Source organism: Delphinus delphis, chromosome 18 (genome assembly GCF_949987515.2).
Source record: "Delphinus delphis chromosome 18, mDelDel1.2, whole genome shotgun sequence".
Lineage (NCBI taxonomy): Eukaryota > Metazoa > Chordata > Mammalia > Artiodactyla > Delphinidae > Delphinus > Delphinus delphis.
Window position 1 is genome coordinate 60,315,200 of NC_082700.1, and position 26,329 is coordinate 60,341,528.

At 40.3% G+C, this 26,329-nt stretch overlaps 1 long non-coding RNA gene across 1 annotated transcript; it reads right to left on the reverse strand.

The window, feature by feature from the left end:
• Window positions 1-2,875: 2,875 nt before the first annotated feature.
• On the reverse strand, window positions 2,876-26,108 carry LOC132413941 (uncharacterized). Its single transcript, XR_009516849.1, has 4 exons — window positions 26,069-26,108; window positions 25,782-25,967; window positions 5,184-5,264; window positions 2,876-3,789 (listed from the first exon to the last, which is right to left on the reverse strand). It is a non-coding gene; the product is annotated as an uncharacterized lncRNA (long non-coding RNA).
• Window positions 26,109-26,329: the final 221 nt, after the last annotated feature.

Genomic DNA, 26,329 nt, shown 5'->3' on the forward strand with positions numbered 1-26,329 from the left:
GCAATTCCACTCCTAAGAATGTACTCAAGAGAAATGCATACATAAAAAACACGTGTACAGAAATGTTTACGGCAACACTATTTGAAATAGTCCCAAATTGGTTGACAATCCCTTCAAAAGATCATCAAACCATTACAGTACATAATGGCGCCATATTCGTAATATTCATTCACTATATCATCATGTGAAAATGAATGAACTGTAGATATATGCAACTTGGATAAGTATCAGTTTTGAGTAAATAACACAGAAGTATGCATATTTTGTGACCCTGTGTATATAAAGTTCATCTATATAAATTATGTTAATGGCTATCAGGATAGTAGTTACCTTTGGGGAAGAAAAGAATTGTTAAAGACTGTAAGAGGGCAAAAAGGGGGCTTTGGGATGCTAACAATGTTCTATTTTCTGACACGGAAACTGGGCTGTGACTAACTGGCGTGTTCATTTTGTGGAAATTCATGGAGCTTTACACTTAGGATTTATGGAGCTATCTATATGTATATATTATTTATACTAAAAAGTTAAAATGAAAATGCGGGGAATTTCTTTTGAATATCTTCAGTAATGGCAAATGTTCACTTCTTTGAGGGTGTGAACTTTTTGAAAAACATCAAAGGTAATTTTGAAGCTGTTGAGTAAAGTGGGTGATTAAACCAAGGAAAGGTGTTCTGACCAGAAAGGAAGTGCAGCTGTAACATAATGAGATTCTTTATTGAAGCACAGAAAGTGGTCACAAAAATATCATTTCAAAAGGGGACTTCCAAGAATTTTAATGGTTAGAAAAAACTGATAGGAATAAGTGTACTGTTTGTATGAAATCATGCTATTTGATCATGAAGGCATGTATTTAACTGTGCTTCCGTATATAGCTTCTCATTTGGGCCACTCCAAAAATCTGGTGAAGTAAGACTTATAATCACTTTAGGAAGGCAGGGGTTAATATCCCATTCCTTTAAATTTTGGAGGGGAAGAGATAGATGAGGGGGAATTTCAGGAAGGTGGTCAAAAGGAACAAACCTGTGTTATAAGATATAAGATAAATAAGTACTAGGGATGTAATATGCAGCATAAGGACTATAGTTTCCACTGCTGAATGTTGTATAGGAAAGTTGTTAAAAGAGTAGATCCTGAGTGCTCATCACAAGGAGAAAATTTGTTTTTTTTCTTTTTGCATCTATATGAGATGATGGATGTTAATTAAACCTATTGTGGTAATCATTTTACAATATATGCAAATCGAACCATCATGCTATACACCTTAAACTTATACAGTGATGTATGTCAGCTATTTCTCAATAAAACTGGGGAAAAAATATTAGAATTACAGAGAAAGAGAGACAGACATGCAGAGAGAGAGACAGAGAGAGAGAGACAGAGACAGGTAGGCTACCCAGGCAGTGAGTTACCCAAGATTACACACAGTGGGAAAGTGCTAGAGGCTGAATTTGTCCAGCATCTTCTGATCCCTGCCCATTTTCTAGTGCCACGCATTCTGGAGGGTAATAAGGATATCTGTATTTCTTTTTATCTTTGAGCTGTTTCCTCATCTACACTACTCTTTTGAGCCATATAGCATGTTAAGCTTCTGATCATGTATTAAACTAACACACCATTCATAGTATTTGTAAGGCAGCAATTTTGATGTTGTAAGATCTAGCAGTTTTATATCTAGGTTTATGCCATCCATGAATGATAAGCTCAGTAAGAAAAATTTTTAAATCAATATTTTTCTTGTACCATTACCACCAATACCTTTTAAAATCAAGCTTTTCTTTTGGGGTGAATTTATATGATTCCATTATTTTCTCGTGCAGAATTGGGCAGCTATCTAAATTCAAGTACAGAGTTCCTCTTTCAAGTTTGTTAACACATTCACTAGTGTTTGGATGATATCTCAACCTACTTCTTTTTTTTTTTTTTTTTTTTTTTTACTTTTCTCTCATGCAGTATTTCTTACTTTTTTTTTTAACATCTTTATTGGGGTATAATTGCTTTACAATGGCGTGTTAGTGTCTGCTTATAACAAAGTGAATCAGTTATACGTACACCTATGTCCTCATATCTCTTCCCTCTTGCATCTCCCTCCCTCCCACCCTCCCTATCCCACCCCTCCAGGTCAAGCTACTTCTGATGAATTACTCTGTCCTCAGAGAATTAACTTGGAGCATAGAGAGATAACTTACTTCCCCATATAATGCATTTTACACAGTAGATGACCAACAAATATTTGCAGGATGCATTAATGAATGGGTGGATGATTAATGATACGTAGCACTTTAATTAGAAGAGAGGCTCAGATCATCCCACTATTTCAGGACCATACCTTGGACATGCTGTATGTTCTCTGCCCTTTCTAACAACTTACGCAGTTGTGCTAGGCAGTGCTGGAAATGCTTGTGCACGTTCACATATAGGTGGGTGATTCTCACTTTACTGTTAATTTGAGTTTTGTAGCTTTTCGGTGTTTTTATTTTATTTTTCACTGTGTAGAATCCACATGACCTATGGAAGACAATAGCTAAGAGGTATAACCGGAGCCAAATTAAGCCTTGGCTGATGTATTTCAGAAGATGATGTTATCTCGGATTTCTTGTGAGAGGTGGGGAAAGACAATGATTTTTCTTTGTTCACCTTTCTTGACCTATGTTTACAGCTGTGAGTTTTAACAAATTGGTGGCCTATATACTTACATGCAGAGATCACATGGTGAAACAACTTTTACAAAATCAGAGACTTCTTATATTTCCAGCATTTCATTTTTCTCCAATTTCCGTGTATCAGTTCAAACAGGAAAGAGACAGCTAACTCAAAGGATTAAGAGAATATTGACAGAGCTATGGGAAAGGTTAAAACGGGGCTGTCCTACAAAATAAAACACGCACTGAACATACAACTCAGCAATTGTACTTTTGGGCATTTATCTCAGAGAAATAAAAACTTATGTTCATAGAAGCTGTATTCCTAGAGCGCGAAGAAAGGCAGAGAAAGGCCTGGGGGCCAGAGAGCAGGGGGCAAATAGAGAAAACTGCATGTCTCTGCTATAAGCAAATATTTTCTTCTAGTATTTCCCAGAGCGAGGTTTTTCCTTTAAAAGTAGTATTTATTTTTCTGAAATTTCGTTACATGTTTTTCAGTTGTCTGTGTATGCTTCTGCCTAGTCGGCCCTATGATCAGTATCATTCTACAGGTTGTGAACCTGTGTTTATAATTTTTGTACAGTAAACAAACACCTTGTAAACTGGATACATTTCATTTCTTAAATTTTAATCAAGGGTATTTATTAAGCTCTCACAATAAGTAAGTCTTGCCGGAGAAACAATTAAAGGTGGGAAAAGCGGGGAGAGGGTTTCCCTGACCTCTAAGTTATTCATAACCCTATGCAGAAGATGGAAATATTTACCAAAACCCACCAGTACATGGAACAAACTGAAAGGGAGGGGAGGCTGTGTCTTTAATCAGGTGTAAAATTCTAAATTGAAATATTGACGTCCTTACGCGTAGAGCTTTAAATTTCCGTGGCAGTCGTGCGAGTGTTTGTGGTGGGGGGTGAAGTGAGAGCTGTGATACTTCTGCATTTCATCCCAGGAACGTAGTTAGCGGAGACTTGAGATGCCTTTGCATTTCTGAGGCAGCTTAGGCTTCCTTCCACTCTTCATAATTTTCCTGCAGAAACTCGAGATGGTTTTTTCCGCAGTCACCTTGTCCCTCTTCCCGTCTCATGTTGCAACTATCTGGACTTCATCAATCTTTCCGCCTTAATCCCTGACCAAATCTTCTCCTCTTTTCCTGCCACATCACAACATTTGAAGAGAAACAAACTTATGATTTGATCTTAGTTTTTTAACAAGATAGAAAAAATTATGCATATCATCTATTAATTTTGAAATGTAGGCCACGTAGGACATTACTGTGACATGAAGACATGTTTTTTATTGAAATTCCAATTTTTTGAATAGAAGGAAAGATTTGACTGGGATTTCCTGAATGAAATAAATATCCTCTAACCAACTTTGCAGTATTTTCATCTGAGGAAATGTAAAAGGATCCGCATCTCCTCTAAAGTATTTATTTAGATTTTTTTTTCTTTAAAGCTGTGTTTTCTTGCATTTGATTGTCACCAGCAAATATAAGAAGTGATGAGTTTTCCTAACGGCTGGAACGAAACAAGATCTCTCATTAAGTAGCAAAGAATCCAACAGCCTTTGTTCTTTGTGTTCACTTTCCTTACACAATGACTTCTAATTTGCCCAACTGTTACCTTCAAAGTAAAAGGAAGAATCTGATTTATAATCAACACAATTTGCTCAGTTTTACAAAACTGTTTACTGTTTGGTTTAAATAATTTGTACAGAATGAAGATGTCAAAAACACTTCAGATTTTACTTATCTTCTAAAACAGATTTGCTTTGAAATCCAATCTAACTAGCATATACATTTTGAGTCTATTAGTCTTTAATAAAAGATAGTGGATATTTTTATCAGACTGCCTCTGCAGAATAATACCACTACTCTGCATTTAAAAAAAAGCATCTTTATCTTGAAAAAGTTGGAATATCTTTCATCTCATTGTATCCTAATTCAGGGGCAGTAGAATCCATCTTGCAGATGAAGGATTGAGACAGAGACAAATGGTTTGTTGTCCAAAGTGACATCTGCATAAGGGCTGGCCCTGCGTGAACTTAAGACCCTCACATCCAGCGCCACTTGCTCTGCTCGCAGTAGCCAACGCTGCAGGAGCAACGGCGACTGATATAAAAGCTCCTACCTCCCTCTGCAATTCCAGCAGCCGTGGTCACTACCCTTCTGAGGATGGCTGCTGCAGGCACACTTTAAAAGTAGAAACTCAGGAAGTAAGAGAAAGCGTTTGGGTTTGTTTTCTGGGGCAGGAGAACTCCTCTTAGCAGGATGCTAAACTGGTCACTCCTGGAAGTCACACTTTTCATCCCCAAAATGACAGCTTTCTAAAGGAAATAAATAACCCCTCCCATCCTGCATATGGCCAGGGAACTCCGTGGAAAAAGACGTGCGACCCAGGGCAGTGTGCTGCAGAGGCTGCATGCGCTGGGGATGGGGGTGTGAAGGAGAGAAGGGCCAGGAAAGACAGAAAGGCAGATGGTAGGTGACGAGCAGCCAGGGCTGGAAAAGAAAAGAGAGCAGTTGAAAGAAAATGGGGAACTTACCGAGATTGGCTACAAAGGCTAGAAAAGCCTCAAAGTGCTGCCCCTTGAAGATGGATTCACTGTACCAGGAGCCTATAAACCCTGTAAAACCAAAAGAAAGAACGGTCAGGAAGGGTAGGGCTGAGGCAAGACCTGTGGTTGCTAACTCACAAGTGACGAAGAATAGGAAGATTTAAGTCCACTACTCAACAGCATTTCTATAAACACTTCAACCAAAATGTTTAATCAGTTCTTCGGTCAATGTCCATGGTACTCAATTGTTCCCTTTTTGTGACAAATCCCAGAGAAGTAACCTCAATCTGTTACCCTTTGCGAAACTGCTGATTCTGGGTGGCCTCAGAAACAAAGCTGCAGCACATGCATTTTGAGGAAGGAAAGTAAAAATGTAACCTCAGGTCCAGTGTTTTGGGAACTGAACGACTTTGGTTGCCAGCTCCAGGCTCCTTTATCTCTTCCGTCTCAAATTAGGAAGAAAAACCTGTTCTCCCTGACTGCATTCCTTTTCAAAAATTTTCCTTTCTCATACCCAGATGGTGCCCTTTGAACTTAAAAGCTAAAGAACTTTGTTCCCCACTGTAAATCGTCCCCAAGGCCACGTTGCTTTTCCATTTAGCTGCCAAGCTGGGGAGAATTGGCAGTTATACTGGACAATTAGGACTTTGAAATATTATCCCAGCACATATGTAACAGGTTAGCACAGCGCCTGGACACGAAAGGGAGTGCCTTCCTTCCCTCTGGGCACTAACCTAGGCGGGTCTAGTTGCATTTCTACCACCGAGATAGGGGAAAGCTGGTGTCCTAAGAGGGGATAGATACAGAAGAAAAGAAAAATATGAAAGAATGTTGCTGGATTCTTATTTTAAAATTCAGTTTTAGATTGATAAGTCATTGAGCAAAGCCTGAAAAAAAAAAATCAAAAGGAGAAAAAGACAACAGGAAATGAAAATATTAATGCTGAAACCCCTAAAAGCAATCACCTTTATCTCTAGCTGTAAAACAGTCCACACTCTAAAACTCAAGTCCAAAGTATTACAGACACTGACCAAAGACCTATCACTGAACTGTCTCTATTAATAATTAGGGATGACTTTAAGTTTTTCCCTAGCACTTTATTTAGTACAATCCAATCTAGGTGTATCTCCTAGAAAAAATAAGCAATAGCAGGGCTGTTATTTATATAATCTGTGAAAATAAGCATTAACCCACTCTTCTAGTCCCTGAATAAAACCAGACATATGGTGGGTATTAAAAAGCAAATGTAGTCTATCGCAACTTTGTAAATTTTTGTTTCTTTCTTCATGGAACCTCTCACTTAAAGGGAATTTTCCTGCTTCAGTCTTCCTTTAAGAGATGAATTCTCTAAAACACTACCCGCCGCTTTCAAAATCCTTAAATCCAGAGAAAAGTGGCTCTTAAAAGTATTCAGATTAACCTGGAAATAATACGGCAGTTGAGCCAGCTAAGAAGTATGTGGGCCTGTCTAGCTATTCCTCATGATTTCCTGACCAGAAGAGAAAATAACTTCTAGCTTCACCTTGAGCTAATAAGTCAAGAGAAATTTGAGCCAATGCTTAAATAGGACATACATAATCCAGACTGTTATACCGAAAAGAAAATTGTATTGGATTTGGTTGAGTTTTCAGAGTTTGATGGAAAGACTAGATCAGGGATCAGAAGATGTGGGTATTAGTCTTAGATATGCAAACTTGAGCAGTACCTCTCTGATTCTCACTTTCCTCATCTACAAAATAGGATAAGAGAATCCATTGGGCCAATCTTTATTTTATGTGAGAATTTCATAACTATAATCAGATATACATTATCATTCACAGTTAGAGGGTATTCATTCAACAGACTCATTTTGAGAGTTCCACCTTCCGAAAGGATTTTATTCCATTTAAATGTTTATTATCATTGGGTGTAGCCAAAACCTCTGGTGTTTCTGGAAATAATAAGAAGGGTTAAATCTCAGGTATCACAAAGCTTGCTTTATTCCTCTGACCTCTAAACCCTTAATTCTGGAAGTCCTGCCTATCCTCTCCATGCAGACAGCTTGATCTCACTTGGGGTAGGGAAAGAGATGCTTCTAAATTTAGGCTAAGTGGATTTAACATATGGCATCATACCTTCCCGGGTCAAGAGGTCCCTGTGTTTCTGGAAAACTGGAAGACAGATTTTGCTGGATGGTAGAAATTGGAGAAGGAAGACCATTCAATTATTTGGAGAAAAACAGTGACTTGAGGATGTGGGGTTGCTTTAAACTAAATTTCTAAAAGAAAGCTATGCCCTAATGCTAAAAAGCCTTCTTGATTTAGGCCTTTGAGATATTTCCCTGATGGCATTTAAGACATATTAAATTATTTGGCATTTGGTCCATGTGTGAAATGGACTCAGCTCTAAGTGAGTTACTCAGCCTTGGACTTGGTAAATTATCTTTATTGGATTTGAGGATAAAAATAAATAGAAGCACAAGGAGGGTTAGAATTGAGGTTTTCTCTTCCAAAGCCAAAGGCTCAGAGTCAATAAAAAAGTCAAAAGATAAAGGCATAAGAAAAAACAACAGCAACAGTGAAATTAAGACTTTTAAATTGGAAACAAGTTTTTTTTTGGAAACAATTTTTAATAAAACTGTGATTCAAACCTTATAAGTTTCTTATTAAAACAGACCTGGCTTTAATTTCAGGTGAGTATGGGTGGCTTCAGATCAGCAATGACAGTAATGTGTATTTCGGTGAACTTCAAATACTCGTGAGGGAAAAACAGATATGATCTGCCATATTTCCTTATGGCTTAAGTAAGGCATCAGGATTCATGCTCTTATGTCCATCTGGGATATCCACGATTACTAACATTCTTATAAATGTTTTTTCCCTCGTTGCACCAAAGGCATAAAAGGACTCCAAGAAAAGAGCAGCTTTCGAGACAGAGCTGAAATGGTGTAAAATCCAAAATGAAGGTGTATATTTGGTTCTGTGCAATAAAACGATGGCAGTAGGTGCCACTGTAAACTATGTGAACACTGCCATCTAATGCATTGCTAAAAATCGGCAAGTGCTTTGGAAAGTTTTGCTGGGAAGCAAGAGAAACAGAAAATAACCACCTAAGTAAGATCACTACCGTCAGGATTTTACTTTACATTAAATGGAATACAGTATTCACATAAATCATGGCTCTTGTGCCTTACTTTTCAGCACACCAGCAGTACTTGTTTTCTGAATACCTCTATCTTTTCTCATCTTCCAAGAATAGATTTTTTTTTTTATCTTGCAAGTGCTGTGTAGCAAATAGTATTTAAATTAAGACCTTTTCTATCTGAGGGCTGCTTTGTAGCTTGGAGAACACAGGTCATCAAAACATATCCATTGAAAAAATCCAAAGACCTAGAAAAGATCCACCAGTGTGTCTTTATTCGATGTGGGATGTGATTAAAATGTCAGATGGTCTGTTAGAAGCTATCAATCCTGTATCCACCACGGCCATTTTCATTGCTTCAAGACTATTTAGAAAAAACTTTTTTGAAAACCTGTTCACCATGGTTGAGCTAAAAGAAGCATATCACACACATGTACACACACCTACACACACACACACACACACACACACACACACAATAAAACTATCATAACTTCCCCTAATCTTTACATAAGGAATATTGGGGGAAAAATACTTAAAAGATATATCAACCACTTCTAATATTAGCACTTTGCAAAAGGGCTCTACTAAAACTTCAAATGAGCCTGGCACAATCATCTATATAAACTCTATAAGCAAGTAAGTTGAAATAATCCTGTATTCTTTGGTTTCACTGCCGGGAAATAGCTGAAGGTCATCTTGCTGCAACAATTCCCACCCTGAAGAAACTGCAAATCACATTGACCAAGAAAGGATGAGTAGTGGGGCAAAGGAGAGAGGGTGCAGTAAATCTGGTAAGTTTGGGGAAAGTGTGCTGCTGTAAACTGCAGCTGAGGTGAGTCCTTCATGGTAGCGAAAGATATGTGAGGGGCAAGACAGTTGTTTATACAGACAATGGTAGAATGTTTAGAAAATGATTGCATTTGCGCTTCATTAATTCACTCAGTTTGCTGAGCTGAGACCAAAGAGTGATGGAGAGATCAATGAGATGATGTCTCCATGTTTTAAAACTTCCACCCCCCAAAAAAATAAAAGTAAAAAAAAAAATAAAACTTCCACCCCAGTAGGAGAAAGAAGATATCTTCATAAATACATAATATATGTATATATTATATATATATATTTTTACATAAATATATGTGACATAATATGGCTCACAAATACATAGTATATTTGAAAAGAGTTTAGTAATTAGCAGAGTAGATGCCCAATAATTATATTTTTGAATGTGTGGATAACTATTTGGATAAATGAATAAATGGATTTATGAATTAGTGTCCTAAGAGAGGTTATGGGAGTTCAGAGAAAAGACAAATGATTTCTGTTAATTTTGGTAAGCTGGCGAGTGGAGACAAGTTATAGGAGTTTAAGAAAAAATATAAAATATAGTTGGGATTTGTGCAGCACATTGAATGATTGTTAATATAAACCCAGGTAGTGACAATAGTAAGTAAGGCCATTGGAGGCAGAAAGAATAATAAAGGCTTGGAGACAGGAATTTATTCTGAATGAATGCATTTCTGTTTGCCTGATGATCTAAAGATGAGGGGGAAATTTCTACCTCCCACCATATACAAAAATTGGCTCTAAAGAGATCAATGATCTAAATATAAGACTTAAAACCCCGAGAAGCAAACATGGAGGCAAATCATGACACTAGATTTGACAATGAATTCTTAGCTATGACACCAAAAGTACAAACACCGAAATTAAAAATAAATTGGACTTCAGCAGAAATTTAAAACTTCTGTGCATCAAAGGACATTATCAAGAAAGTGAAAGGGCAACCAACAGAATGGAAGAAAATACTGGTAATTCGTTTATCTGACAAGCATCTGGTAAATAGGATACACAAGGAACTCTTGAAACCCAAAAACAAACAAAAGGATAAAAAACACAGTTAATGAAGGGCAAAGGACTTAAATTAAATAAACATCTGTCCAAAGCACATGAAGAGATGCTCGACATCGTTAACCATTAAAGAAAAGTAAATTGAAGCTGCAATGAGGTACTGCTTCACACCCATTAACATGGCTATAATTTCTTTAAAAATACAAGTGTTGTCAAGGATGTGGAGAAACTGGCACCCTATTTGCTGGTGGAAATGTTAAATGGTTCAGCCACTGTGGAAAATAGTTTGGCAGCTCCTCAAAAAGTTAAACATAAAATTTCCTTATGACCCAGAAATTCCACTCCTAGGTATCTATCCAAAAGATATGAAAGCAGGTACTCAAACAACTATATATACATGCATGTTCATAGCAGCACTATTCACGCTATCTAAATACAACCCAGAGGTCCATCCATGGGTGAAGAGATGAACAAATGTGGCATATCCATACCATGGAATACTATTTGGCCATGAAAAGGAAGGAAGTACTCATACATGCTAACAGTGATGAAACTCAAAAACATTATGCTGGGCTTCCCTGGTGGCGCAGTGGTTGGGAATCTGCCTGCCAATGCAGGGGACACAGGTTCGAGCCCTGGTCTGGGAGGATCCCACATGCCGCGGAGCAACTAGCCCCGTGAGCCACAATTACTGAGCCTGCACGTCTGGAGCCTGTGCTCTGCAACAAGAGAGGCCGCGATAGTGAGAGGTCGGTGCACCGCGATGAAGAGTGGCCCCCGCTTGTCGCAACTAGAGAAAGCCCTCGCACAGAAACGAAGACCCAACACAGCCATAAATAAATAAATAAATAAAATTTTAAAATAAAAAAGGCAAAATTCCTTTAAAAAAAAAACAAAAAAATTATGCTAAGTGCAAGAAGCTAGACACAAAAAGGTCACATATTACATAATTCCAAATATCTGAAATATCCAGAAAAGCCAAATCCATTTTCTGACAGGAAGCAGACTGATGGTTTCCAAGGGCTGGGGGGAGGGGAGAATGAGGAGTTCCTGCTCAATGGCTGTGCCGTTTCCTTTCAAAATGATGAAAATGTTTTGGGAGTAGAGAGAGAGAGATGGTGGTTGTACCACGCTGTGAATGTACCAGATGCCACCGGACTGTTCACTCTCAAATACCTAATTTTATTTTGTATGAATTTCACCTAAATTTAAAAAAATTATTAAGGAAATAGGAGAGCAGGATACAGAATAAAAAGATAAGTTGAATAATTGTTATTTGCTGCCAATCAAATGCACACACAGGGAAGAATCTCTCTTTGTAAGTTCTTGGTTAGAAGAGCGACGTGATCATCTCCATGCTAGGGGACGTTTGAAGTAGCTGCAGTGTGTGGTAGAGATTGGACAAAGTGACAGGAAGCAAAACTACCTGCTCATAATTTTAAAAGTAGTTCTGCCGCAGGAAAGAAAGTGGGGCGCAAGAGGATGATCATGTCCCAGATCTCAGGTGAGTCCCTGAGACGGCTGCCAAGTATGGGCTCTTGGCTTCTTGCAGGAAAGAATTCAAGAGTGAGCCACAGTAAAGTGAAAGAAGGTTTAATCAGGGAGATACACACTCCACAGACAGAGTGTGGGCCATCTCAGAAGGTGGGAGGCCCCAAAATATGGGGTGGTTATTGTCATAGGCTGGGTAATTTCATAGGCTAATGAGTGGGGGGATTATTCCAACTACTTTGAGGAAGGGGCGGGGATTTCCAGGAGTTGGGCCACCACCCACCTTTTGATCTTTTATGGTCGGCCTGGGAACTGTCATGGCACCTGTGGGTATGTCATTTACATGCTAATGTATTATGAGTGTATAATGAGGGTCAAGGTCTACTGGAAGCCGAATCTTCCACCGTCTTGGACCTAGTTGGTTCTAACCAGTTTATACTGTTCATTTCCATGGAGTTTAATGACATTTTTTAAAATTGGAAAGTTGTTTCTTGGTCGTAAAGAGATTAACGAGACCTGCTGTATTAAGAAATTAAAAACAGAACTACCATACAATCCAGAAATTTTACTGCTGGGTATTTATCTGAAGAAAATAAAAACACTAATGTGAAAAGACATATGCACCCCCATGTTCACTGCAGTATTATTTACAGTAACCAAGATATGGAAACAACCTAAGTGTCCATCTATGAATGAATAGATAAAGGGGTGGTACATACATACAAGGGAATATTACTCAGCCATGAAAAGAATGAAATCTTGACATTTGCAACAACACAGATGGACCTTGAGGGAATTATAAGTGAAATAAGTCAGAGAAATACAAATACTGTATGCTTTCACTTACATATGGAATCTAAAGAAGAAAAGAAACAAACAAAACAAAAGCATAGATACAGAGAACAGAATGGTGGTTGCCAGGGGTCTGAGGAATGGGCAAGACAGGTGAAAGGGATCAAGAGGTACAAATTTCCAGTTATAAAATAAATGTCATAAGCATGTTATATAGGGCATGGTGACTACAGTCAATCATTTTTTTTTTTTTCTTTTTTTGCGGTATGCGGGCCTCTCACTGCTGTGGCCTTTCCCGTTGCGTAGCACAGGCTCCGGACGCGCAGGCTCAGCGGCCATGGCTCACGGGCCCAGCCGCTCTGCGGCATGTGGGATCTTCCCAGACCGGGGCACGAACCCGTGTCCCCTGCATCGGCAGGCAGACTCTCAACCACTGCGCCACTAGGGAAGCCCTATAGTCAATCATTTTGTACAGCAGACTTGAAAGTTGCCAAGAGAGAAATCCTAAAGGTTAACTTAGTACAGTGACAGATGGTAACTAGACTTATTGTGTTGATCATTTCACAATGTATACAAATATGAAATCATTATGTTATACACCTGAAACCAATATAATGCTATATGTCAATTATACATGGATAAAAAATTTTTTTAAGAATTTGTGACTGCAGTCATATAAATCATACCTTTGGCATTATAAACATGAATATAAAGTCGCCTCTCCACCCATCATCTATAAGGAAATAATTTCCATTACACAAACATTCCCACTAAGAAATTTACATTCTAAATATGCTTAATTACATTTCTGTTAGATGTTCAAATATTCTTTTATATTTTCTGATTCTGACTAAGGCTCTTGGAGAAAAATACCTTGAACCTGCTCATCTCATTTAGATGCTGCTAAACAGAGTTAATGCCACTTGGTTGCACACTTAAGAGCTATATTTACTGAGGAGTGATAGACCTGCCACACTGCAGCGTTGCAAAACACAGGGGGAGAACAGGAGAAGCTCCAGTTCTTTCTGCTTTTGTTCATCAAGCCCATCCTGTTTTTGCTATACCTGTTTTAATGTCTCCTTTTCTGCTTTCCTATTTGGTCAATTTCTTTCCCCAAAACGTTGGCTGTGTAGGAACAATTACAACCTGAGTACTTCCAGGCCACCTTTATCCTCTTTCAGGATTCTCCTTCCTCTGGTCAATTTGGGGAAAGAGAAACTGGTTCATGTCAATTACTAAGTCACTTCCCCTCTGCACTATTTCATTATCCCGTCTGAGACCTCTACTCTCTCGGTTGGCAATCACCCCTACCCATTCACACCTCAGAAGGTCATTAAATCAAGGGGACATGTAGCATTCTTTATTGGAGGTTTGGAACAAAAATTCAATATTAGACATTCCCCACTTAAAAGTCCCTCAACTATCTCCTGCGCTACAGAACATATACCCTTGTGTGGTGGTGACCTCCTCCCACGTTGCAAGTCCTGATCTGTCCCTCTCACTTCTCCTAGGAAGCTCCCACCATTCAATTTCTCTTCATTTTGCAGTCAATTTACCAATCTTCTATTTTGCTGTCTCCTTTCAAATCATATAGGCATTGGCTCCCAAGGTCAGACCTTTAAATATTTTCTTAAACAAAGTCTCCAGAGAGAAACTATGCCACTTCCTTAGAGGCAAGAACAGCTATGTTATTTGCAGTTTTAACCAGCCTATTTTCCCCTCTGTGTTACTTTATTTTACTCAAAAACAGCTCATGTTGTCCTTTATGTCAGGGTCATAATAACCAAAGATAGTCCCTGAATACCCTCGAGTTTTAGAAGTGCTGTTACAAGAGAAAGAATTTCTGATGATCTAACTTGAGGTCACAGAAGATACAACAGCGATGAAAAAATTAAAATACTCATTTTCTGTTTCAATACAAACCAGTTCAGAGATAAAAAAAAAAAAAAAAAGGCAGCACTTCTCTTTTTCTATTTCCAAGTTGAAGCAGTGCCGAAACTTTCAGCGGACAATGACTACGTCATGAACTACACTAAATAAATGAAATAAGCGAACTCCTTGTAAAAGCAGAAGGCGATCATGGTTATGATTAGGGTAAGCCAAGGTGCAGAATACCCAGAGAGAGAGCTGACGGAAGTATTAAAGACGCCATATGTGGCCCACCTGGCTGGGAAAGAAATCTGGAGAAGCAGTCAAATGAATAAATCAGGAAAGTAGATCAAAAGAAAGTTGGAAAGTGAGATAAATGTAAGTGAATTAGAAGAGAAGGAAAAAACTTTTCTACAATATGACCAAGATTTTGAGGGAGCTAAAGTGTAAGATAACAATTAAGGGAAATATATGTGTGTGTGTATATATATATATATCGAGTCTGTATATTTCCTGTATATGATCTGTCTGCTTATAAGTTGTTCGAAAGTGTAGCAGTCAGCATCAGTAGGGGTCCTTCGTGGCAAGCAACAGAAATCAATTCAAATTTAAGCAGAAAAACAAAATAGTGAAGGGTATCTAGTATCTCAAAGGCTTGCTTGAGGGAGGTGGAAGGCAGCACCCAAGGGAGAGGAGGTGGGCTCCGCGCTCCCACAGAACAGCCCGATTAGGGTGCTTTCTTATTAACAGTGCTCCCAGTGGGCCCTCAAGCGAAGCCTCCTCGGAGCTTCCAAGACCGCTGTGGGAAATGTCTCACTGGGCGCTTCTCCCCTGAAGATCTGCAAGTTCAAAGCCCCAGGCATGAAGCTCTCCTTGCTGACTGGGCCTGTAGCACACGATCACTTCTAGGACGTGGGAGAGAGTGAACTGCCATGTCTCTCACCACGGCTCACAGACTGTAGGGGACTTCCTCAAAAACAGAAATCTCTTCCCTACCCTCTCACCAAACCAGACACATCGAATGCCCTCCATAAATACTGAACGTTTGACAGTGCTAGCAGTTTAACTTAGTTGAATTAATAAATGGAAATAGTTAGAATTCAGTTTTCCTGACTGATCTGTTCCTCACAAAAAAAGGAATGAGTAGGAATCTGGAGTCCCCAGGCTGGGGATGGGGACAGTCATGTGTGGGGTGAAGGGCCAAGGCTCCAAAGTCTAGGGTTTACATCTCAGTTATAATATTTATTGTCTTTGAACTTGGGTAATTTTGTTACAGCTTCATATGTGTGACAGTTAAAATGAAAAGGCTATTCATCTCTTCAAATTATTCTGAGGATGACATTTAAAAAAAGCATCCCACTTGCATACGGTTTGCTTAGAACAGGGGCAAGTGCTCGTAGAGCATCAGCCACTCTAACCACTCACACGGTGGGGCTCCATCGCCCTCTCACGGGACGCCCAACACACACAGCTACTCTGAACAAATTCTTGGTTTTTTGATTCCTCTTCCTCCCAGAGCTGAGGAGAACCCTGATGTAAGCCATCTGCTTCCAGTGATCTTGACGGATTTCCTGCATTGTTCTAGTCATCTCCCTTTATTTTGACCTCAATCTCCTGAGGCTGTTACCTTGTGAATAAAAGCATTCTTCAGTTCCATGTTGGGTTAAAAAACGTAAGTATTCCAACAGCCCTTTCTAGTACTACTGTCCTGCTCATCTCTTGCTAACCACCTGGCCACCAATCTCTAGCTCCCTTGTGGCTGGATCCCACTACCATGAAGATGAGCTCGAAAGTCAATGATTTGGCTTTGAATCAAGCTCTATCATTCTTAAGCTGTGTGACCTTAGACAAGTTACTTAACCTCTCTTAACCTTAACAATGCCTCGTCTGCATTATTTGTATAATGAGGATGCTAATGAATCTGGCACATAAAAAATACCCTTGATTATTATCTCAATGAGTGTTCTTAATTATATGAGTAGGCAAAGCTTCTGGTGGGATACAGTAATAGAAAAGGCTCTACAACTGATTTTCTCATGAGGGGTTGCAGTAAGAAGTTCCTAGAAGATGTACCAGTCAGAGTACCTGTAAGAAACTAATATTAAGATCACTCCATTAGGGAACTTTATAAAATTATTGTAAAAGTGGAGGGGAGACAGCTTTTCTCCATTCACCTCAGCTCTGTGGATCACAATGGAAGATGCAACCACAGGTGCCAGGTAATAGGACTACATTCCAGTATTGGATCCCATCACAGGATCAGTCCCTCCCGGTTTCTGGGACTCGTTCTACCCAAGGGGCAGGTGCCAACCTTGTGTGCACAATGGAATCATCTGCAGAGTTTTTCAAAAGCACCAATCTCCAGGCCGCACCCCAAAGTCTAATGTTTAACTGGATGAAACGGGGGAAGAAATAAAATTTTAAATATAATTTTGTTTTAGAAAGGAAGGGGAAGAGGAAACGAGGGGGAAAGGAATCGCTGTCCTGGGAAATTACTGTTCGAGGCCATCCAGGCCATTTCTTTGCTTCCTAGAAGTTCCCTGAAATCTGTAAAGAAAAGATAAAACCCCTAGATAAGTTCCTGAACGTGCTATTGTTCATGTGCTCAAATAGCTCAAAACTTTCACCATCAAGAAACTCTTAACCAAAGTTTAATCTAAATCCCTCCTGTTAAAAGCTAAGTCCCATTATTCCAGTGTTTAGCTCAGAGGAAACAAGACCTGCTCACAGCATTCAGATTGTACACTTCTCCATCCTTGAAGTGTCACCTCACTTTACATAAGTGAGCTCTTTTTGTGCTTAATAAAATTGACTTGCCATTTCTACTGAACTGTAGTGTGAATCAGCTCTCAAGCAATGCAGGGCAGTACCTTCTTGTTTCCTAAGCCAGATTTTGCTGTGATAGCAAGCCGCCCCGGGCCCGAGGGCCATTATGGGGATGGGATGGCAGACCTTTAAATGACCTCCATGGCCTCCATGCAGACCAACTTACACTGCCCTGTGGCCACAGGCACCTGGTAGTAGCCTGACTGCATTAAGCTTCTCTGCCAATCCTGGGAAATGAAAAATGAGTCTTTGGCAATCTTCAATCTGACTCAGTGTGTATTTAAGTCAAGGTATGAAATATAATAGCCACTGTTACTGAGCATCTAGTATATGCCAAAGATGTTGTAACAATTAAAGGAGAAAATTTATGGACAGAGCACACTGCCAGGAACAGAGTAATCTCAATAAATGGTGACTGGTACTGGCATTCTTACTAATCCCAAAAGTGGCCTTAAAAGGGTGACATGATTATTCTCACTTTATAAGGGTGAAATCAAGGTTTAGAGAGGTTCCATCACTTGCCCAAGGTTATACAGTTTGTAAATGGAAGAGCAGTCATTAAATGCAGGACAACTTTTGAACAACAGAGCCTTGCCCAGGATGGAGAGGGTAGAACATTTTTGACTGTTCATGGAAGTTTCCCATGGTTGGGAAGGAGGTTGAGTAGAGTTTGCAACGAATTACTTCCTTTTCTTTTGCACAGCATCACAAACCACCTAAAAATTAATCTTCCAGTAGACAACTGCTTCTTTGGTGTGTGCGTCTGTGTGTGCAAATCACACATGGCTATGCGTGTGTAGACAACGTGATTTATTGGCTTAGTGGTCATAGTAGAGAGAGACAGGTGATGGATTGCATTGTAGCAATAACACAAATCGATCACATTCAGAGATTAATCAACATCATTCACTTCAATTCTCTAAGTATTTATTAACAAGGGCATATTACGTGCTTGATATGTGCACTACATTCCTTGGAGGATATGAAAGAAAAAGATGGCAGGGTCCCAGCACTCAGAAATCTTCGTGTGGTTAAAACTCTCTGTGAAATGGGGAATCAAATGATATAAGAAATTGTTCATTAATGTGCTAAATTAAACATAAAATTAAGTACTAAAATATATAATAGATACCTTCAGGATGAATTAAGGGAAAGGAAAGAGCTAGACCATTACCAAGGAAGGCTTCAGGAAGGAAGAGAGATGGAAGATGAGCACTGAGGATTTGAAGCCAAATAGAGAAAAGGGTGTGAATGTCTTTTCCTTTCATCCCAGGCCTGTTAAGAATCAGCCTGAGCAAAGCACTTAAGCCAGGAATTCATTTAATTATTCATTCATCTGACAAGTAAACCTAATACATGCCAGACTTCTAGTAAAAAGAGAAATCAGCATGATGTGTACAGGGAACAATGAAGAAGCTACTTGGTGGAACAGACAGTTTGATAAGGGGTTGCAAAGACATAGAAATTGGGTGGAGTGAAATTCTGGACACCAAGAGAGACAGAAATAAGATGGCCCATGAGAAACTCCTCTAAACTCTTGAGGAGGAAAAAGAAAGATACAATGAAAGTGGTGTTAGAGAAAACCTCATCGAGGAGAAGGGCTCAGGTTCCTTGGTGCCAGGCTAAGACACATACATCTGCACACACTCCCTACGTTCATATGTATATACACAGAGAGAGGCTGAGAAGTCTTTTGCCTACTTGATTTGGCCATGCTAAATCTTCAAGAAAAATACTATTTGATAATGGCAATGGATACTCTTGAAGGCAAAAATGAGTCAGTAATCCTCAACTCTGGTTTTCAGTTGGAAATCAAATAGCCCTGGTCTAGCCCCTTCTGGGGAATGTTCTCTGATCCCACCATCCATAACGTAGGTTTGGTTTTCCATTACCAGTAAACAGAATATCAAGAAGTCTCCATCTGTACCCAGAAATCTATGTACTTAGTTAAAGAAGGGATTTTCCCCCCAAGAGACATAATGCAATGGGGGTGAGAAAGGAAAATCTTTTCAACGAAATTAAACAAATTCAGTTTCATGTGCTTCACAGCTACTAAAAAGGCACAGAGATCAAATCTTATTTTCCTGCTGTCAGACCTAGGGTCTAATTATTAAAAAAAAAAAATCCATGACACCCAAGTTAATTAGTACAAAACTGCCTTAAATGGCATTGGCTTCATTAAATGACAGATAAATATTTTAGAATGACCCTCTCAGTGGGGGAAGGGTGTGAAAATTGCCAAAGAATGGCTTTAATTTTAGAATACCGGGAAGAATTTCACACAGCGGCAAACATAATTTCACTCAAACTGTATGAAAACACTATATACTTAAACAGCTATAAACCTTTGCTTGAAAAAATAATAAGTAAACACAGGACTTCTAGTGAATAAAAATGGAGTTTAAATCTATATCAAGTATTGGCTTGGCTGCTAACAGATTTGGTCTAAATGTCAGTGTACGACCTTCTCACTTAACTCGAGACCATGTGGGTTTGCTTTTCCTGATACAGGTTTAGTAAATATGGAAGCAACCATCTCAAACATCAGCCACTCAAGCGAAAGGATATGTATTACTCTTAACCTATCATGCCTATGGGTACACTAGGAGCTTCCACAGAGACAAAAGTGGCCTGAGACTTCACAAGGTATGATGCCCCTGAGATCACTCTGCCCTTTCCCGCTGCTGCACAGACATCAGTACAGACAGCAGCAGACAAGGGAAAGCAGCCAAGAACAGCAGCAGGAACGCCAGACAGACAAATCCATTGTAGCCAATCCAACATCTCCAACAATTTCACTAGTTTGGTTCAACAGTTTCTGGAGAAACGGAAGCTATCACTCCAAATGACTCCTGGCCAATTTTTACAGGTCATCTCAAGCTTCCTGTACCATTGCCCTTCCAACTGCTCACATAATAAGGGACCAGCGAAGTCAGCTATGGATTGGCAAAGCAAAGAGTTGGCTTTGGCTCTTTGTAACGTTAATAGGAATTACGGGAAGCAAGGAGTTTAGATGTTCAGCCAATAGAGTGCTTTAGAGCAATACTGTACCCACTTGCTTTTTCTAGCGCTGACCCATTGGCTGGTCCTGCATCTTGAAATACACAGCCATCCATCTCGTTTCAGAGGCAGAGGAGATGTACCAACCTAACTATGTGTGACGGGGGATGCCCACATTGACTTAGGATGCCTAATCTGATCTAATAGATTATGACTAAATCTACAAAGGAAAAGATGCACATCAACTGTTCGCATTAAGTCACTGTACCTAGGTCACACACAGCACCATTTAGTAAGTTCTACGTGCCACTGTTCTCAATAAAAGTGGTTTCATTGTCCCGGGGAAAGGCATGTTTTGGGCCAAAGGGGAGACTCTCAGTTCCCCACACCCAGGAAGGCAGATGTACAAGAAGTAAATAACATTAGAAGCCATATAATACACAGCCCTAAGCTGGGCCTTATAAGGAATAATTTTTTAAAAATATCCCTAAGTTTTTAGGGTTCTTTTCTTATTGAGAAAAACAAAATATACACAAAATAAAAATCAAATGCTACAGCAAGATCACCAGCTGACTTCATTTCTCAGGTCATGTTGCATTTACAAAATATAATTTATGCTATGAGGCAATATATCCACTCCTAAAAAAAAAAACCCACACTCAGCAAAATCATACATGAAAAATAACCACAGATTATGCAAAAAATGAGATTATGGGCAGACCACTCACTATCAATTCAATCCATAACAAGAATGCTAGCAAAAACAATAATGATTTTGAGAAAAATACTAGCTCTGTTAAAAAGACATTGACATTCCTAATAAATAAAGAAATACTAAGTGAAAGTATTGGCGGAAGGGGATATAAGGAAGAGTTGAAGCTGCTGAGTTGTAAACAAGATCAAAATGGACAAACGTTGGGGAGAGTTGCAAAATAGGAACTTCCAAGACAAAGCCCGTGTCCTGTGGCCACGCTGAGTCAACAGGAAGAGCGTAGGGTAAGGAACATCACGCACAGACTCTATTCCTGTACACCAGCTGTGTTACTGTATTTGTGTTCAGCTGCTATCACTTGATGGTGTAAAACAGTAACCTGCTGGGGCAAATCACCCATGGACTGACCTACGTGATTGATGCATTACAATGATGTCTTTCTATCCACCCACCACATATAGGCTAGTTTTCAATACAGAAACAAATGTTTTAGCAGAGCAGATCAAATGTCGTGTTTATTTTATTTTCTTACCCAAGCCTCCATTTAACTAGCTATCAGTTTCTCCCATCGTTACTAATAGTGTTACCAATATCTGAACACCCCAAGCTTGAATTGCATTTTTTCACTCTGTCTTATTTTTGAATAGCAAGTTGCCAAATATTTCATTTACCATCAAAAACTACCGCACCAGATTTCAGGCCCCTCTCTCCTGTCAAGGTGTGGTTGAAGAAAGAATCAACAAGCCCATTGGAGAGACAAGATACAGGAGAGGGGTAACTCTTGGCTTCTCTCACAAATGTGAAACCGGAGAGTGAGACCTGGACGTCACGACCAGGGTGGAAAGTGAGAGAGGAGCCACCAGGTTCTCTGCCAAGTACAAATCTTATCATATTATCTGGGAGCTAAGTGGGGAATGCTAGCCTCCATATAAGAAGAATCCAAGGCAAAGCCAAAGAACCAGGAAAACAAGAATGAGAAAAAGCAGAGCTGGAAAGGGAGATGCAGTCTGGCCAGGACTCATCCTTCATTTAAATGAATCAAGATTCATATATTGATACATCCTTTGTGTGGGAAGGTGGGATTCATTTCAGAAAGCTCAAATAGGATTAGGCACAGAAGCTTCTTTTCTTCCTGAGCTGTGACTGCAGGCTGGCCATCAAGATCTAATCTTTCTCTCCCACTATGTGTTTAAACAGTTGTCCCGGGCATGTCCCCTCCCCATCAAGACTGTACATCCTAAATTTACTCACCGTTAGGTGTGGCCACATGACTACACTTTCAGCAAAGGAATATAAACAGAAGTGATGGATGCCTTTTCAGTCTCATAATGAAATAAGGCCGTGCCTTAAAACCCTGAGCTTATCTGTTCCATGCACTCTCTCCCCTTCTTTCTTGATGTAACTCAGACATTGCAGCAATCCAGTTTCTTGACTGCCATGCACCACATGAGATTGGCAGAAACCTGGGTACCAAATAACTTTGAGTATAGTTGCCCTATCGACCTGCAAATATTACCTGTGAAAGAAATCATCTTCCATATTCTTTAAACCTCCATCCCTTGCAGTTTAGCTTATCTCAAATAATATACATTCTAAGACATTCTATAGTCTATCTAGTCATATTTTTCGGTTAGTTAATTATTTTTAAACTAATTTATTAATCAAAAGGCAACTTCGAATATTCACTATCTTGTCATTCCTGAGCAAACTAAAGGAAATCTCTTATGAACCTGTTGATAACTGTCCATGAGCGGTATTTTCCCAGTGATGTGGGAAAATGATATGGGATATTTTCTTGACACTGTTCCCTCCATCTGAATGACATTCTTGAACATCTTTAGCTGTTCCAAATTGTCATAATTATAATTTTTGAGTTGGGGAAGGCAATAAAGCAAACTCTTATATCATTTGGAAGAATAAATGAGCTAGAATACACAAGAAACTTTTTTAAATAAGGAGATTCTTGCTCTTTGAAATATTAAAATCCTCTTTAAAAAAAACTACAATAAGTTTTAAAAGGGAGGTACTGGCCAGAGAAGAGACAGATTGATATTTGAGACAGAATATATATATATATAAACATATATAGAGAGATACACTTAGGTATAATTACAGATAAAGGTGCTATCTCAAATCAAGAAAAAAGACAAGTTGTTAATAAAAATTGTGTTGGGTCTAACTCTCCATTTGAAAACTGCAGCAAAAATCAATCCCCACCTCATCTCTTAGAGCAAAATTATTTCCAGACCAACTAGAAGCTTAAATGAAAAATAAATATACAAATTTCACAGTGAATATTTATCTAATTTAACTAACAAATGAAAAAGAATTTTTGATAATGACAAACAGAACCTCCAGAAGGAAAAAACTGTGCAAACATTTAAACCTTCAGTACTAAATTTTAATTCAAAGAAAAATGACAAATATATAAAATGTATACAAAAGAAATCAATGTCTTTAAAACATATAAAACTCTAAGCGTTACTATGAAAAAACATTCCCATAGAAAGTAAACAAAGGATTTGAATAATCAAGTCGTGGAATAGTAAATTAAAATTGACAGTGAGCATATAAATATGTTCAGCTTCACTAGCAATTCAAAATTCCAAATCAAAATGAAAACGAGAGGCTATATTTCAACTATCAGATTGGTAGAGAAGCTCGTTCCACTAGCAGGAGAACTCGCAGATTGGAGACTAGGTGTGAATTGAGGTTTATGAAATCTCTCCTCCCACTTGGATGACTTGTGCCTCGCCAGGGGCGTCTCTTCCAGACTGACAGGATCTCTCTCTCCTGTGTTCTGATCCTCCGGGGGTTCAGTAGATGTGCCTTTATTCACACCTATAGTTACCAGTCTCTTTTTCTGTTCATGTCTAGATTCCAGAAGATCCTTTCTGGTGTTCATACCTTTAAATATGATCACCTCCCTAAAAAGGCAAGCACTAAATAATGACTTCCTTTGGCTAAAACTAAATGACAACGTTATATAGAGGGTTTCTTGGCTAATTAGGAAGAAGAAGGCTGGAGGAGTGGGGATGCAGGCGGGATGAAGTTCAGGCCCACATGAGAGCATCATTCTTTTTTTTTTTTTTTTTTTTTTTTTTTGCGGTACGCGGGCCTCTCACTGTTGTGGCCTCTCCCGTGGCGGAGCACAGGCTCCGGACGCGCAGGCTCAGCGGCCATGGCTCATGGGCCCAGCCGCTCCACGGCATGTGGGATCTTCCCGGACCGGGGCACGAACCCGTGTCCCCTGCATTGGCAGGCGGACTCTCAACCACTGCACCACCAGGGAAGCCCAAGAGCATCATTCTCAATGAGGTCACCTCTACTTGAATGTCCTTCCCTCTGCTTTATCCTCTCTCTGGATCATCTGCCTGCAAGACAAACCCTCTTTCTTTCCAGAGTATTTCCCCATGTGGGACTACATATGTCTCATTTCCCATTTTTCAGGATAAGCAAATCAATCAAACTGATCCCCAAATGAGGCAGTGAGTGTGCTTGGGGAAAAATGTCTTACTCTAAATGGGTGGTTCTAATGGTGGTATTTGCCAGTGCTGTGGCCTGGGTTTCAGCCTTAGCAGCAGATGAGAATCACCTAAGAATGAATCCAGAGCAGATTTTAAAACATATCAAAATGGCCCGGTGTCATGACAAACCAATTAATTCAGAATACCTGGCACTGGGGCTGAGCCATATTTTTTGTTGTTTTGTTTGTGTTTTAAAGTTCCAAAGATGAATCTAATGCTAATATTCAGTGAGGACTGAGGATCAATCCCTACAACAGTGGTTCTCAAAGTGTGGTCTCCAGATCAGCAACAAGAGCACCTGGGAACTTGTCAGAAATGCAGATTCTCAGGCTTCTACAGAATCTGAAACTCCAAGGGTAGGACTGAAGACTCTTTGCTAGCAGTACCTCCAGGCGATTCTGACATGCCCGCTCAAGTTTGAGAATTACTGCACTAGGACAGTCATTCCATGACATTTTGTGAGTCCCTCCTGTGTCCAAGCACTCAGTATATAAAGATGAAAGAACAGTTTAAAAAAGCAAATTTGGTGTGATAAGTACCATTAGGAAAGATTAACCATGTACTATAAAACTCTAGAGGAAGAAACCATGGACAAGGTCATATCTGGCGGGTCATCACAGACCACAGGCTGGCGACTTTAAACCCAAATATTCTGTTTACTTTCCATCTTCTGATGAGAGATCTGCCAACCCAGTTACACAGAGTGAGCCCAAGACTGAGAGGAATAAATGGCAAGCTGCATTTCCTTATCTGCTGGACCCCACTGCAGCTCCAGCCTTTCTCAGAAGTTGACCGGTCAAGGTTTGCTGAATTTAAAGGCTCTGACCCAGTATGCCCAGCACCCAAGTGAAGCCAGATTCCGACAGACACCACACACACACACGCGCGCGCGCGCACACACACACACACACACACACACACACACCCTCGGTGTGCGCCAGTTCCTTCTGGTCCAGGGGTCCCTCATCAGCTAAGCCCAGGTCCTCCCGTGCAACCCAGAAGGAAGGCAAGGAGCAAACGAGAAGCAAGAAAAAGCAGAAGGGCTGATCTGCTGGGGCTTTCCAGGAAGAAGCTTCCGGACGACGGCGCCACTTCCCCGGCCGCTTGCCTCGGCTCCTCCTACCGGGCGCACCTCTGTCTCCGCCGCCGGCCCGACGCGCGCTCCCAGTGCCCAGCGCGCGCCACGGGAACGCGGGGACCAGCCCTCGCCCGGGAGCGGACAGTCAGCGATCAGAACTGAGCCTGGGGTTTGGTACTCCCGGCCTCCTGGGGATGGGGTGGGGGACAGCGAGCCGGCCGCCGCCGGCCAGAGGCGGCCCCTCTCCACCTCTCCTGGGCGGCCAGGACGCGCTGCGCGGTGCGCAGGGAAGCAGGGCGGGGTTTCAGGGTTGCCGGTACCTCTCGGCCTCCTGGGGTCGCCTCCCTTCCTTGCCCCACCTGCTGCGCCCTTCTTCCGCGTTCTCCCCTTCGCTTGCTCCTTCTTTTCTGGACCCTTCTGCGGCTCTCCTCCCACACAGTGGTTTTAAAGGTGGGAGGGAGCCGCTGCCGTACTGGACTCCTGACCTTGCACATTCCTGGAAGCACCTTCGAAGTAGGGTTGAAAAAGAAATAGCAAAGGATAAAGCTGCTGGAGACAATCAACGGAAATTATTTTGGGCATCTCCCACCCACCCCTCCACGCACACCTGAAAATAGAGTGCAAGAGAATCACTGGTTCTGGGCAACATTCTCAAGCGGACTAAATAAACGCCCAGCTTTGAGTTCCTGGGGAAAGAGTACCCAGGACATACCATTTCCTGGTGGGGAAGGGTGAGTGCCGCAAGGCATAGAACAATGGCGTTCAGTCCTGACTGCGTGTCGTAATCACCTAGGAAACAGGAAGATGTAATGGAGGGGTTGGGGCTGGGGTATATATCAACCATTTAAAAATAGAGCAGCTATTCCTA